Source organism: Rhipicephalus microplus, chromosome 10 (assembly GCF_043290135.1).
Source record: "Rhipicephalus microplus isolate Deutch F79 chromosome 10, USDA_Rmic, whole genome shotgun sequence".
In the NCBI taxonomy this organism is placed as follows: domain Eukaryota; kingdom Metazoa; phylum Arthropoda; class Arachnida; order Ixodida; family Ixodidae; genus Rhipicephalus; species Rhipicephalus microplus.
The window spans coordinates 66,374,416-66,388,842 of record NC_134709.1 but is presented as its reverse complement, the minus strand read 5'-3'; the positions used below and the strand labels follow the sequence as shown (position 1 = coordinate 66,388,842).

General features: G+C 45.3%; 1 long non-coding RNA gene across 1 annotated transcript; it reads left to right on the top strand.

The window, feature by feature from the left end:
• The first annotated feature begins 2,442 nt into the window (after window positions 1-2,442).
• On the top strand, window positions 2,443-12,914 carry LOC142774434 (uncharacterized). The gene is made up of 2 exons (XR_012886396.1): window positions 2,443-2,636; window positions 11,844-12,914. It is a non-coding gene; the product is annotated as an uncharacterized LOC142774434 (long non-coding RNA).
• The last annotated feature ends 1,513 nt before the right edge of the window (window positions 12,915-14,427 follow it).

Here is a 14,427-nt window from a genome sequence, read left to right as displayed (position 1 = left end):
AGCGCTTAGCGACATGTCACCAAGTCATCTGAAAAAAATAATATACTCGGATGCATATGCCGGTCCGACCCTCACTTCAGATCGAGAAAATTCCCTACCACCCTCGCCCTCAGAAAAAAGAAACTGTGGCCTACGCCCCTGACTGTACAAAATCAAAAGTAGTGACAATGCTTCTTCCGTAGTGGCACGTTTGCGCAGCCGTTGGCGTGAGCCGCTAGATCATGCACTCTCCGCTAACCACATCCTGGCCGCTAAGTAGAGCCAAATGTAGCAGCCGAGCCGACGTGAATATGGTGTGAGCTGTTGCGCTAACGCATAAATGCGGGGTACGCGCGTGCCCACCTTTATAGGTTGGTCTGAAGAATAAAGCTGAGAGGAGGAATTGGCAGCGAGCACATACGACCATTTTCACTTCGTGCACAATTGCTTTCGCACACGTTCGCGAAAAGAACCTTCACAGCGATAGTAACTATATATACACTGTCGGTGAGTTTTGTCGTCGCGTTAATGTTCAGTTTAAGGTCGAATTAATAGCGTCCTTCATCGGATCATGTGTTCTATGCTCAAGTAAAAGAGCGTGAAATTGGCGGATGAATGCGGATGAAGCAGAGATCAAAGGAGCCAGCCGTAATCCGTCGCACGAAGTGCGAGACCTAGTGCGAATGGCTCCCCAACCAGAGAGAAAGTGCCCCGCCCGTTTTTTGTCAGGAGAAAGAGTTTGATGTGGTACCGGTATAGAGAGGGACGAGAGGGGTGGCGTCGCTTGAAAAGTGACTGCGAACTTTGATCAAAAGGGCTTGGTTGTGAGCTCTGTTTTGACAGACAACAGATACTGCTCGTATGCCTCTGCGGATACTGTGCTTTGACCACTTACATAGTGTTATGACGACAGACAGCGTGCAAATCACTCACTCCCTGGGGTGGCCGTATTCAAGTACAGCGGAATTTTTTACGGCTGCACTAAATCAGATTCACAAGAATCTGCTGCCCGCATTATTTCGTACAGCATTACAACTTTTTCTCAGCTGGTTCATTGCTTTACCCTTACGACAAGACACTTTTTTTTTCGTAAGGCACCTGTTGTATCGAGGTCACCGCCTCTCCAAGAGCACCACCAACACCGACATCATAGCTACTGTGTACACTGTACCTAAGCTCTTCGTTTTAGTTAGGTGATGGTCACAGTTCTTAGTACTGCTTATGACAAACGGTTTTCAGCTGCTTTCTTCTCGGAGTTGCTTGCAAAATTTTCCAGTTGCTTGTCGTTTTCTGTGAAGTTAGTTGCATTTTAACTTAATGGAAATAAAGAGTTCGTTTCGTAAAAGGTCTGGCGTTGGCTTCGTTGGTTGTCAGCGAAAATCATCATATTGTGGGGACGGAAAAGTGGAAGAAGATCCAAATAAAATAAAAATAACAAAAGCTCTGAGTCCGAGTGACGGATCAAAGGCGGGTCGTTTGCGATGCAAGCTGATACTCTACCACACAGCCACGCGTCCGCTTTTGAATACAGTGAAAATAATTTATTCTGCTTGAACATTAAGTGGAAGTAACTTTGATGCTTTACAATCACACGCGTCCTTTCTACATGTATCACAATACAACATGAAATATTTGAGCAATGATGTGTGGTGCGTACAAGCGTGCTTTACGGATGCGCGTCAGAACATGTGATTATTATAATGACTTCATGGTTTAAAGCCGATCACCCACTCCAAAATACCGACACATTCCTCTGCCTATCCTCTTGAGGCCATGTAGTGTGCATAGCAAGTTCAAAAAGATTTAATGCACTAGGTGTACGATGTACGCACTAGCGACCGGACATCGCTGTCGCGTTCAACTCTTAAAGGCGAAGCTGTAGGCTCCCGCAATTTTTTTATCTAGTGAATACATTTATATTAGTGATCATCGCATTTTCCAATAACGCGTTTATGGTTCACAAATAGTTACTTTCCGATCAGTTTTAGTGCTTGAGTGGTGAAGTCAAGCACGTATTTGTTGGAGAAATCAACAAGTAACATTAAATAGGCGATTGAAAACGTGCATTTAGCCACATTGATATTATGTTGAAGAGAATGTAAAAAAGTTTGGTGCTATCGCTCGTAGTTGCGCGTATTATCCCTGTGGAAAATCAATAATGGCTTTTCAATGCTGTTTCGTACATGAGTGACGGTTTTTTATTTAAATGTTCCAAATATTATTGGAATTGAAAAGAAAAATCAATAAATTGGTGGTACTTTCGCACTTCATTTGTGTTGATTATTGGCTTGTTGGCTTGACACCATCTGGACACTATGGGAATGGTACCCAATTTTGAAAAATGTGTTCCTACGACTCAACCATGATATAACGCTGCAACCACGTGACAGTACTTAATTTGTGTGTATCTCGCCGAAGACGTGCTTTTCCTATTGTACCCAAATGCAGGTGCGTGCAGGTCGCGCAGTTCCACTTCAACCGAGAGCTACAGGATGCGGTCGCTGAGGATGAGGACAGCCAAGACAGGGAAGCGGATACCGTCATTTTCATCTGGAAGCACGTTCGCGGACAGGCATTGGATCTGTAAAATGTCCGCACAGGTTTGGAGCTGAACAGGACGATACTGCGCAACCACATTACCGCTGATCAATTGCACTGTAAGGAAGAGCCTTTTTTCCATTACCGCTGATCAATTGCACTGTAAGGAAGAGCTTGTTTTCCGCTAAAGTACTTGTCTAAAAATGAATCTTTTCTGCCGGTGATGCAGTAGAGTCTCGGGTTTCGCTACCATATCCTTTTATTTCATTCACTCTTACCTCAATCATACCAACGCGATTGCGTTGTCGGGATGCGTAATCGAGAAATTAAATTCACTCGTCTAATTCTTCGTGAGAGGTGTTTCGCATTTAGGAAACCACCGAGAGTAATGCTGCCAAAAACACAAGCTGGCATCCACTCTGTTGAATGTTCACGTAGGTATTCATTAGGCTAGAGCTGCTTCGAACGTACTTAGAGGTTAACTTTCGTTTTCTTCGTAAGCATTTAAATCAAATCAATTTTTATTCTTTCACAGAACAATAAGCAAGATAAGGATATACAGAAGGAGTTCCCGTAGTGTAAACTTAAATGGGACATCCAAATGATTCACATTGCCTGATGGCGCTCGCTAATTATGTCTCCAATATCAACACTGCTTGATATCATCCCGTGTAAATTATGAAAGCATAAGAATGTTTATTTATTTATTATTTATTGAAAAGCTACTGCAGGCCAAAAAATGGCTTAAGCAGAAGTGGGAGGTGGTACAATAATAATAATATGACCAACTAATAGATGTACAGTTGCAGAGAAAGAAGAAAAAAAACAAAGAAAACAACGACAGAAAAAATAAATCAGACAGGTGTACAATATATTTGCGGGTTACATAAATGACATTTCAAAGTAATTTTCCAGATATTTTAGTACTATTGCAGACTCAAAATAATGGTGCGGCAGTTCGTTCCCGTCTGTTATTGTGCGAGGGAAAAAAGAGTAGTTGAAGTTGCTAGTGCGGGCAAAGGCAGGTGTGAACTTGTAAGAATGGTATCCTCTAGTAGGACGGGAAGATAACGGAGTGAGGACGTGCGAAAGGTCTATGATAGTGTTTTTCTTAGATAGGTGAAAAAGAAATTTAAGTCTAGCTAGTTTTTTTCGGGATTCTAAAGTTGGAATTTTGCTGTTATTAGTTCTTTCGGGGAGCCAGACTTGCGGAAGGGATTGTAAATTAACCGAACAGCTAATCTTTGAACTTCCTCAAGATTATTAATATCTTCTTTAGTGTGCGTATCCCAGACTTCAGACGCGTACTCTAAACAAGGCCGGAGTATTGTGTTAAAAGCGAGCAGTTTAGTTTTAGGGGGAGAGCTTTTGAGGGTGTGCCTTAGTAACCCTAATTTTCTACGGGTGGATGAGCAAATCTTTTCAATGTGGCAGGACCAAGTTAAGTTGTTGGTAATTGTGACGCCAAGATACTTATAACTTTGTGTAAGTAAAATTGGAGTTCCTTTAGTACTGTTCGAGTAAATCAGGGATTGTTTTTTGTTAGTAATGCGCATAAGTACAGTTTTCTCAGAGTTAATGTGCATGTCCCAGCATTCACACCAGGTATTAACTGCATCAACACTCTAGTTCAATAACTCTTGGTCATCTGTGGACTTCACGGAAATAAACAGAAGGCAATCATCGGCAAACAGCCGCATTTCAACACCATATTTAGCACAGGATGTAATATCACTGATGTAGATTACAAATAGTAGTGGTCCCAGGACGATACCCTGGGGAACTCCGGAGTTAACGGGAAGATGATTGGAGTAGGTACCGTTTATATCGATAAACTGCGTGCGAGAAGACAGATACGATGTCACCCATTTAACAATGGTCGAGGGAAAACCAAGCAAGTTAAGTTTGTGAATTAATTTAGAATGGGGTATATTATTGAATGCCTTGCTGAAGTCGAGGAAGATGACGTCAGTTTGACCGGGTTTATCTACGACTGAGGAGAAAGAATGTATACAGGAAAATATTTCATTGATATGGCTCCGAAATACGGTGCAGGAGTTATCTGCGCAAGATTGATGTGAGATAAAACTATTAGGGAAACGAGGTGAGCCAACGCTTCCACGAGCAGATGACACTCCACCGGCGCGCCGGCTTTCCATAATGCTTTGCGGCAAGGCTAGTGGGCGCGCGTGGATTTCAGGAAGACTCCATTACAGTTGACGTTACCTGACGTGACGGCTGTATCGTAAAAGTATATATGTAAGGTTTATAAAATTAGAAACCTAGCAATGCAACCCAAAATGGTATTTCAGGGACATCGGAGTCTATTTCAAAAGCATATTTCCGAGATCTGGCGTGGTTCTTTCGCAGAATCCTGGGGCTTTCATTTCTGCTGGGACCTTGTCATTTATTCTTTGCTTTCATCGGGTCAACACTGCCTATGTTACCTTTTCCTTGACTCTCAGGCGTAAACATTACCCGTATATGTTTTCACTGTTCTTGGGTACTGTGAGCGCAATCACTGACTCTTCTTTATCAATTGGACGTGCCATCATCATTTGTATAATTTCCTCATCTGTAGATATCATCATCAGTGTGTGCCAGCTCGAGCTCGCCTCGGATAAAGCTCTTCCTCATAAGTGGTGGACGGTGCTTCTCGATCCCCAAGTCCTCTCCCACGTTACCACGGGAGCTCCGCTCAGGTCGTCGTCTACTACCACCTGCCATGGCAGTGCAAGACAATCCTGGTCCATCCAACACCACCAGCCCAGTGCAGCCTCCGCCATCGACCCTGGCCATCCACAGCCACCAGCGTGATCCGCCAGTATTCTCGGGTCTCAAAGGGGATGACGTTGAAGAATGGCTGCACACCTACAACCTCGTCAGTGAGTTGAACAGGTGGATACTTTACACAAGTTGCGTACGGTCCCTTTTTACCTAACTGATGTTGCCAAAACCTGGTTTTGGAACCACCTCCAAGATCTTCCCGACTGGGACACATTCGCACGGCAGCTCCGTCAGATTTTCGGTTCCCCCAGTGTTCGCGCCGAAGCAGCAACAAAGAAGCTTGCTGAACGCATTCAGCTGGCGGGTGAATCATACACCTCATACATTGAGGATGTTCTTGCCTTGTGCAAGCGTGTAAATTCAGCTATGCCTCAAAGTGAACAAATACGCCATATTATCAAAGGCATAAATACCATCGCTTTCAACGCCCTTGCGTTGCAAAACCCTACCACGACTCAAGATGTCGTCACCATTTGCCAGAGACTAGAAGAACTTCAGTCTCTTCGTCTTTGCCATGATGTCTCGGACATTCGTCTTCCTGCGGCCCTCGACATCCGTGCCCTGGTCCGCGACATCGTTCGTGAGAAGCTTGATGGGCGCTGCTCTTCCTGCTCCCCACCGTATACTTTAGCCTCAACTCCAACCAACTTGCGGGACATCATTAGGCAAGAGATTGCATCTGCGTCACATTCACCTTGTTCTTCCGAATCCAGACCTCGTCAGGTACCAACGTACGCAGAAGTCGCGGCGCTCTCAGCACCCACCAATATCCCAACGGCGATACCAGGTGGCCATGTACCTGTGGCGTCAGTGTCACCACCGATGCGCCCACAGCCGCATTACGCCATGCCGCGTCCTCAACGCCCAATCTGTTATTATTGCGGCTATAGGGGTCATATATCTCGCTTTTGCCGAAGGCGTCAACAGGACGAGCAACGTGGCTACGCTCCAGAGGAACGCGGACGCTTCAGTCCACTCACGAACTACCAGCGCACGCCTTACCGGTCTTCTTTTCAGCGATCGCCCTCTCCACCTTTCAGTAGTGGTCTGCCTGTGAACTCCCGTGAGTCTCGCCACCGCTCACCATCTCCCAATCGCCATTCCGTGTCGCCTCTGTGACCCGCCTCCAATGTTCTGAATGTCCACTCGGAAAACTCCCATATGCAGTTTTTGGAGGGGAAACTGCATCCACCGGACAGCCAGCGATTCCTCCAGACAGACCATCTAACTTGTTAATAGTGTTAGTCGAAGGTATACGCGTCGAAGCTCTAGTGGATACTGGCGCTGCTATTTCCATTATTTGTTCTGACCTTCGCTCCCGTCTCCGCAAAGTAACAACACCTTACACGGGCCCGTTTCTCCGGGCTGCGACGAACGCCATTTGTGGTCTACTCGCCCAGTGTACAGTTCACGTTTTCATAGATGGTATTCGTCATCATATTGCTGTTGCAGTTCTCCGTGAGTGCACCCACGAACTCATTTTGAGGTGGGATTTTCTGTCGTCTGCACGCGCTTCTATATCTTGTCGTCAGCGCCTCATCCACTTCAATCCCACCGACTCTTCTGTATCGGAACCCAAACAGCGCATTCGTCTCGTCACCACTTCAGACTATGTTGTTTGGCCATCCCTAGAAGAAGTAATTAGCGTTGATTGCAGCAACATTGTGGATGGCGACGTGCTTCTACTACCTTATGGCCACACGGTACATCGAGGCATTCTGATCATTCCAGGCCTTGTTCGTTTTTCTGAAGGGTCTGCTTTTATTACTGCGTTAAATCAGATCCCCTAACCCTTATTGTTGCCCTGTAGATTAACAGTCACATGCGCTATTGACCCGCATCCCGTTGCAATTGTTGCCCTTCCAAGTCAAGAAGACCTACCAGGGCCAAGCACGCCGCAACTCAAATCTCCCACTCCTCTATCGGTGACGAGAAGCCCTGATTTGACAGCAGCCCAGAGTCAAGAATTGCTGAATTTATTGAACAGACATCGCCCTTTGTTTGACGTTCATTCCACTGTCCTTGGTATGACAACTTCTGCGACTCACCGAATTCAGACTGACGGCTTCCGAATAATTCACCGGCGCCCATACCGCGTGTCTCTCGCAGAAAAGAAGATAATCGAGGAAAGCGTATCAGACATGCTTCAACGAAATATCATACGTCCTTCCTCGAGTCCGTGGTCTTCGCCAGTTGTGTGGGTGCAAAGGAAAGACGGAACGGTACGTTTTTGCGTTGATTACCGGGCACTGAACAAAATAACGCGCAAAGATGTTTACCCTCTCCCACGAATAGATGACGCACTCGATTCGTTGCATGGCGCAGAGTATTTTTCGAGCCTTGACCTGCGATCGGGCTACTGGCAAATACCAGTGTCCGAATCTGATAAAGAGAAGACGGCTTTTACCACCCCAGATGGGTTATATGAATTTACCGTAATGCCTTTCGGACTGTGTAACGCGCCTGCTACCTTCGAACGTATGATCGACAGCGTACTGCGTGGCCTGAAGTGAAAAACCGGCTTATGCTACCTAGACGACATCATGTTGTTTTCGTCTACCTTTTCGCAACATCTACAACGTCTGGAAGAAGTCCTAGGTTGCCTTGCAAGAGCTGGTTTACAGCTGAATACGAAAAAGTGCACCTTCGCAAGCAAGACGATCAAGGTTCTAGGGCACTTAGTCAACAAAGACGGTATTCGACCGGATCCTGAAAAGCTTGCCGCCGTCCTCGAGTTTCCCCGTCCGTTGCGTCAAAAAGACCTGCGCAGTTTTCTAGGCTTGGCATCCTGCTTTCGGCGCTTCATACGCAATTTCGCAAGGCTTGCCTCTCCGGTCCATGAACTGCTCGCAAGTAACACGGCATTCGTCTGGTCTGAAGACTGTGAAAAGGCTTTCCTGGCGTTGAAGCAAGCCCTGACATCTGACCCCGTACTATGTCATTTCGATCCCGGTGCACGCACAATTCTTCACACTGACGCCAGTGGTCATGGTCTCGGTGCCGTTCTACTGCAGCGTGACAAGACCGCACGCGAACGTGTCATCGCTTACGCCAGTCGTGCTTTGACTGCTGCTGAGAAAAATTATACAATAACAGAACAAGGGTGCCTTGCTGTTGTATGGGCAGTACGAAAATTTCGTCCATACCTCCACGGCCGCCACTTCACAGTCGTCACCGACCACAACGCATTGTGCTGGCTTTCGTCGCTAAAGAACTTATCGGGTCGTCTTGGCCTCTGGGTGCTTCGTTTACAAGAGCACAACTTTGATGTCGTCTACAAATCTGGTAAGAAGCACCAAGATGCTGATGCTCTCTCTCGCAGCCCTCTACCCAACCGTAATAGCCCACCATCACCAATTTCCGCCGTAGCATTACCCATCGCAGGTCTCAGTTGGCTAAGATCCGGCCGCCCTTCTACCCTTGTGTCGCATCAACGCGTTGACCCTTACTGCCGCTCCATGATAGCACGCTTATAAGGTACATCCACTCCTCCGAACGCCCCACTTTGCCGACAACTGAAAACATTCAAGCTTCACGATGGTGTTTTACATCGCTATATTTACCACGTTGAAGAAAACAAATGGGTCCCCGTTATACCACGTTGTCTACAACGTCAGGTTCTTGAGACATTCCACGATGATCCTGCTGCTGGGCATCTCGGCTATCACAAAACGTACGACAAAATACGCAGTCGGTTCACCTGGCCTAGCCTCTCATCCGCGATTGCCAAATATGTTTCTTCGTGTGCCTTATGTCAACGGCGGAAACGACCCACTACTGCTCCTTCTGGCTTTCTTCAACCTCTTCCTTGTCCCGCTTTGCCATTTGAAGTCGTCGGGATAGACTTGTACGGCCCCCTTCCCATTACCTCTAATGGAAATTGTTGAATTGTAACGGCTGTTGACCACCTCACTCGGTACGCGGAAACCGCCTCACTGCACGCTGGTACAGCTACTGAAGTAGCTGATTTTTTTTCTGCGTAGCATAATTTTACGCCATGGAGTTCCACGTGTTCTGCTCAGTGACCGCAGCAAGGTCTTTCTTTCCTCTATTGTTGCTGAGGTTCTACGTGCCGCCAACACCATCCACAAAACAACTTCTACTTATCATCCTCAAACAAATGGCTTGACGGAACGCTTTCATCGTACCCTCTCGGACATGATTGCCGTGTACGTTAACCCTGACCACATGAACTGGGACGCCATTTTGCCATTCGTAACGTTCGCCTACAATACAGCTACGCAATGCACCACCGGCTTTTCTCCCTATTTTCTGGTCCATGGCCGCTCTCCAAGTGTAACTCTGGACGTCTCCTTCCTTTCGGCTCCTGCTACCTCAGCAAGCCCTTTATCCACACAATTTTTGCCCCGCCTCGAGCATTGCCGTCATCTGGCCCGAATCAACACCGGCATCTCTCAGGAAGCTCGCAAGTCTCGCTACGACTCAACTCACCGTGCTGTCACCTTTTCCCCAGGAGACGAAGTTCTTCCGTGGACTCCCGTGCGTGTGCCCGGCTTATGTGAAAAATTCCTCAGTCGTTTTATAGGGCCTTATACGGTGATTGAACAAACGTCCCCCGTTAATTACCGTATCTCACCACTTAACGCTCCCTCCGACCACCGTTGCCGTGGGACAAAAATTGTGCACGTTTCTCGGCTGAAACTGTACACCCGACGCAATTCCTAATAATTGTCTCTCGCGCGGCCAGGAGGCCGCTTCCAGTGTGACGGGGAATTAGTGTGAGCGCAGTTACCGACTCTTCTTTATCAATTGGACGTGTCATCATCATTTGTATAATTTCCTCATCTGTAGATATCATCATCAGTGTGTGCCAGCTTGAGCTCGCCTCGAATAAAGCTCTTCCTCATAGTACTAATAAACAATAATTCAGCTGGGGTACCTGTTTCCGCATAGCCATGGCACATACACGCCTGCGAGTAAGTGCCACACCTGCGGCGGAGAGGGTTTGACGACGTACGGGACTAGCTTGTGACATAACCCACGGCATGACCAGATTTAAAGGCGATAGTTGTGTGCTTTGGAAAAGTTGCTAACGATTTTGAGTACTTGGTACTCTACCATGGAGGAGCGAAAAGCCGTCCCAAACAAGCAGACGAGGTCAAGGCTACAAATGTTTTCTTGTGTGTTTACAAAAGTGGTTAACGATATCGAGTACTAGGTACTCTACTATGGGAGAGCATAAAGCCGCCCTGTCACTTCACCTTAGGACATGTCGACGTAGCATTTTTATCTTTCACCGAATTCTATAGCCCGGTGAAAGTTTAACCCTTTCTCAAGTGACCAGTCATCTTCATACGGTATCTGCTCTCATACATGCCAACATTGTCAATCAAAAAACAAATATTATTCATGTTTTGGACCGAGAGCAGTACATGGTCATTCGGTATTGTGCTACTTTATTTCAAAATTGCATAGATACGTAATTATAAACACTGCAGTGCATATTACGCGGCGCTGGCAATGTGATGCTATGACCGAAAAGAAAAACTGTGTTTCCTACGCTTCATTAGAACTACATGGTGCTCTCACCTACCAGTAACGTTGCCTTCTATAAAAAATTTAGTTTCTTCAAATTACTGCTAGATTTCGCCCATATTTTACGCAGCGCCTAGTCGCAGATTTTCTAGCGCGGAACGACAAATACACGTTCCTTTCTCTCTCTCCAGACAGAAGAAAATCGTGTTTCAACAAGCTCTGCCAGCGAAGCACGCAGATAGACAGCCAATTTTATGCCCGCTGCAACCAGCAAGTCATATTCGTCAAACCATCTTACACTCCCATACTAATTTTGCCTGACCCCAAGTTAAGGGAGTGATCATTAGAGCACCCAGAGATAGATAGATAGATAGATAGATAGATAGATAGATAGATAGATAGGTAGATAGGTAGATAGGTAGGTAGGTAGGTACAGGTAGGTAGGTAGGTACAGGTAGGTAGGTAGGTAGGTAGGTAGGTACGTAGGTAGGTAGGTAGGTAGGTAGGTAGGTAGGTAGGTAGGTAGGTGGGTAGGTAGGTAGGTAGGTAGGTAGGTGGGTAGGTAGGTAGGTAGGTAGGTAGGTAGGTAGGTAGGTAGGTAGGTAGGTAGGTAGGTGACAGACAGACACCACTCAAAGTGCTTGTAGTACTCGAAGAAATGATTCGCATTTAATGAAGAAAATGGTGAGTTTGTTTTTTAACACGCGTGGCTACTTTTGGCAGCTTTTTCCACCCTTGGCTGAAGTTTATGCAGCTTTTTAATTCGTTTTTAATGCTTTTGACAAGCTTTATTTTTTCGTCATGGCATCTTTGATCTATCGAGAGGCCCTATCATCTGCTTGATGTTTCCACACCAGAAACTGGCTGACGATAGCTATAACTGCTAGATGATATAGCTGGTTGTCATGTGTGCCCAGAGCGTTTCATCATTTTACAGCTCTTACTACAGTTTTATTACTGACCTATGATGTAATCACGAGGGCGGCGCGTAATAAGAGGGGTATTTCAAGCGTGCACCATATTCACCACTTTTTCGTTTGCAGATGCACTCGAACCTAGCGATGAAGATGCACCTTCGCTGAAGGAGGCCTATGGCCTGGACTTCCTCAGCAACCTCGTCCTGAACACAAGACTCACGGGGAACCAGATCAACATCAGCCGGGGGCTGGCGTCCTTGCCTCTGACACACGGGAACTTCGACGCCATCCACGTGCGGCCAGACTTCATGTACCCGTTGGCCCCGGAGCCAAGTATAAACTACGCCACGATGGGCGTAATGATCGCAAACATGCTAATTGAATCCGCCCTGCAACCATCATCGCGAGACGCTGAGGACCAGGAGGTGGAAGATTACGGAAGGTGCCTCGCGTCGTATGCGAAAAAAGCACTAAATATTACTTTTGATCCCAAGGAATGGAAGGTTTACGCTGTCATAAAGTGGGCTTTGGAAGTGGCGTTCATGGCCATGAAACGCAACCACAATTACGTGGATAAGCTCGTCTTTGACCAGTTCTTTTTCGTGCGCTTTGGCCGCACCTTCTGCGGCGAGGATTACATCGGCTTCCTGCGCTTCGCGACCAACACGTCGGCTCTTTTTGGCCGAGCATTCGCTTGCAATCCGCCAGTTGATAATACGTGTTGATGATGGCCATTACCTTAAAAATCTTTGCTCGATTTTTTATTGTCTATGCAGTAATGGAATAATAAGTACGAATATGCGATGGTTTTGATGTGCTGTATTTTCTGCGTACGCGTTTAAAACATAAGATGTTTTTTTTTTATCTCGATAAAAGTTTTTTAGAGAATTCCCAAATTGGCCAACAGATTCAGTTTTTTGCCAAAAACCACCAGCCAAGCAGAAAAAAAGTAGTTATTTATTTATTTATTTATTTACATTTCACCAACATCGCCGTTAGGCATTAGGGTAGGGGAGGTGCACATAATAATTTGACTACATAGTTTTCAATCGAAACAATTGATTCAACAAATAATGCAGCACTCAAAATATTTTAAGAGAAGAAAAAAAACACTCGAATATTGATGAGCGAAAACAACGTCACAGTCATGCATTTGTAAACACCCAAACGCTTCGAGACAGCAAATCATTCTTAGTGGCAGTGATATTGTAGGAGTTGTTACAAGGAAGAAAAAAGGGATTCATTATCAGTTTCATTGACGAGATCATCCGGTAGACGGTTCCATTCCTGTATTGTTTTTACGAAAAAACTACCGAAAGAGTGGGTTTTGTAGCGGTATTCTAATATTTTTCGTGAATGGTCTTGACGATTAAAGACGTACGTTGGTGTGAACAGATAATCAAGAGGGTTAATGGCATTTCCACTATAATATATACAATGAACAAATTTAAGCCTCAGTTTCTGTCTCCTTACCGTCAGTGTCTCTCATTTCAATGCTTGTTTCATTTCTGTGATGTTTGCAAAGGAATTATAGTTGTTGCTAACAAATCTGGCTGCTTGGTTTTGAACTTTTTCCGATGCGTCAATCAAGTATTACTGATGGGGATCCAAGATTATGCAAGCATAATCTAGGATAGGTCTTACATGAGATAAAGGGTTTGTTTCATGGTCTGTGAAGCTTGCCTTAAATGGCTGCGTATGAAGTATAGCATCCGACCTGCCTTGGTCACACTTATGTCAATGTGTTTATTCTACTTGAAATTGTCGGAAAAATAGACGCCCAGATACTTATAATAGGAGTCATTGCTAATTATTGAATTTTTTCTACTAGTTTACTAATCCGGTTGGTGAATGATACACAGCAACATTTATGGACGTTTAGACTCATTTTTCATTTTTGGCACCACGTTGATATTCGGTACAGATCATGCTGCAGAATTTCAGCAGTCTTGTGCGATTTAATCACTCTAAAAACTACACAATCATCTGTGAATAACTTATTGGGAGAGGTAATACCATCGACTATGCTATTAATATAAATAAGGAAAAGCAAAGGTCCTAATACGCTTCCCTGTGGTACACCGGACGTAGCGGTTACCGCAGATGATTTTGATCCGTTGAGCACTACGTTCTGCTGTCGATCGTTTAGATAGTTCTTTACCGAATTGATAACTTTAAGGTTTATGTTTGCAGAGAGCATTGCAAATTCTAACAGATTGTGTGGGACGGTATCGAAGGCTTTCCGGAAGTCAAGGAACACTGCATCTGCTTGAGCACCACTATCTATAGATTGTGCGATGTAATGCTGAAATTCGACTTGTTGAGTTACGCATGAGCGTCTATTTCTGAAAGCATGCTGAGATGGAGTGAGAAAGTTGATTGACTCTAGGTGTTTCACTGTTTCACTGTATATGATGTGCTCAAATAACTTACAGCAAATTGCTGTCAGAGAGATGGGCCTGTAGTTCTCGACAATCTTTTTATTACCTTATCTATGAACCGGGATAACGTTTGCTACTTTCCAGTCATGTGGGACAACTCCAGTATTTAGTGTAATTTTATATATAACGCACAAATACTTTGCAATGACGCTGTGACAATTTTTAAGAACAAATCTTGATAAACCATCTGGTCCAACTGCTTTAGTTGTATCTATCTGCCGTAACAAGCAATCAACACCAGAAATGTCAACCTCCACGTCTTTCATGGA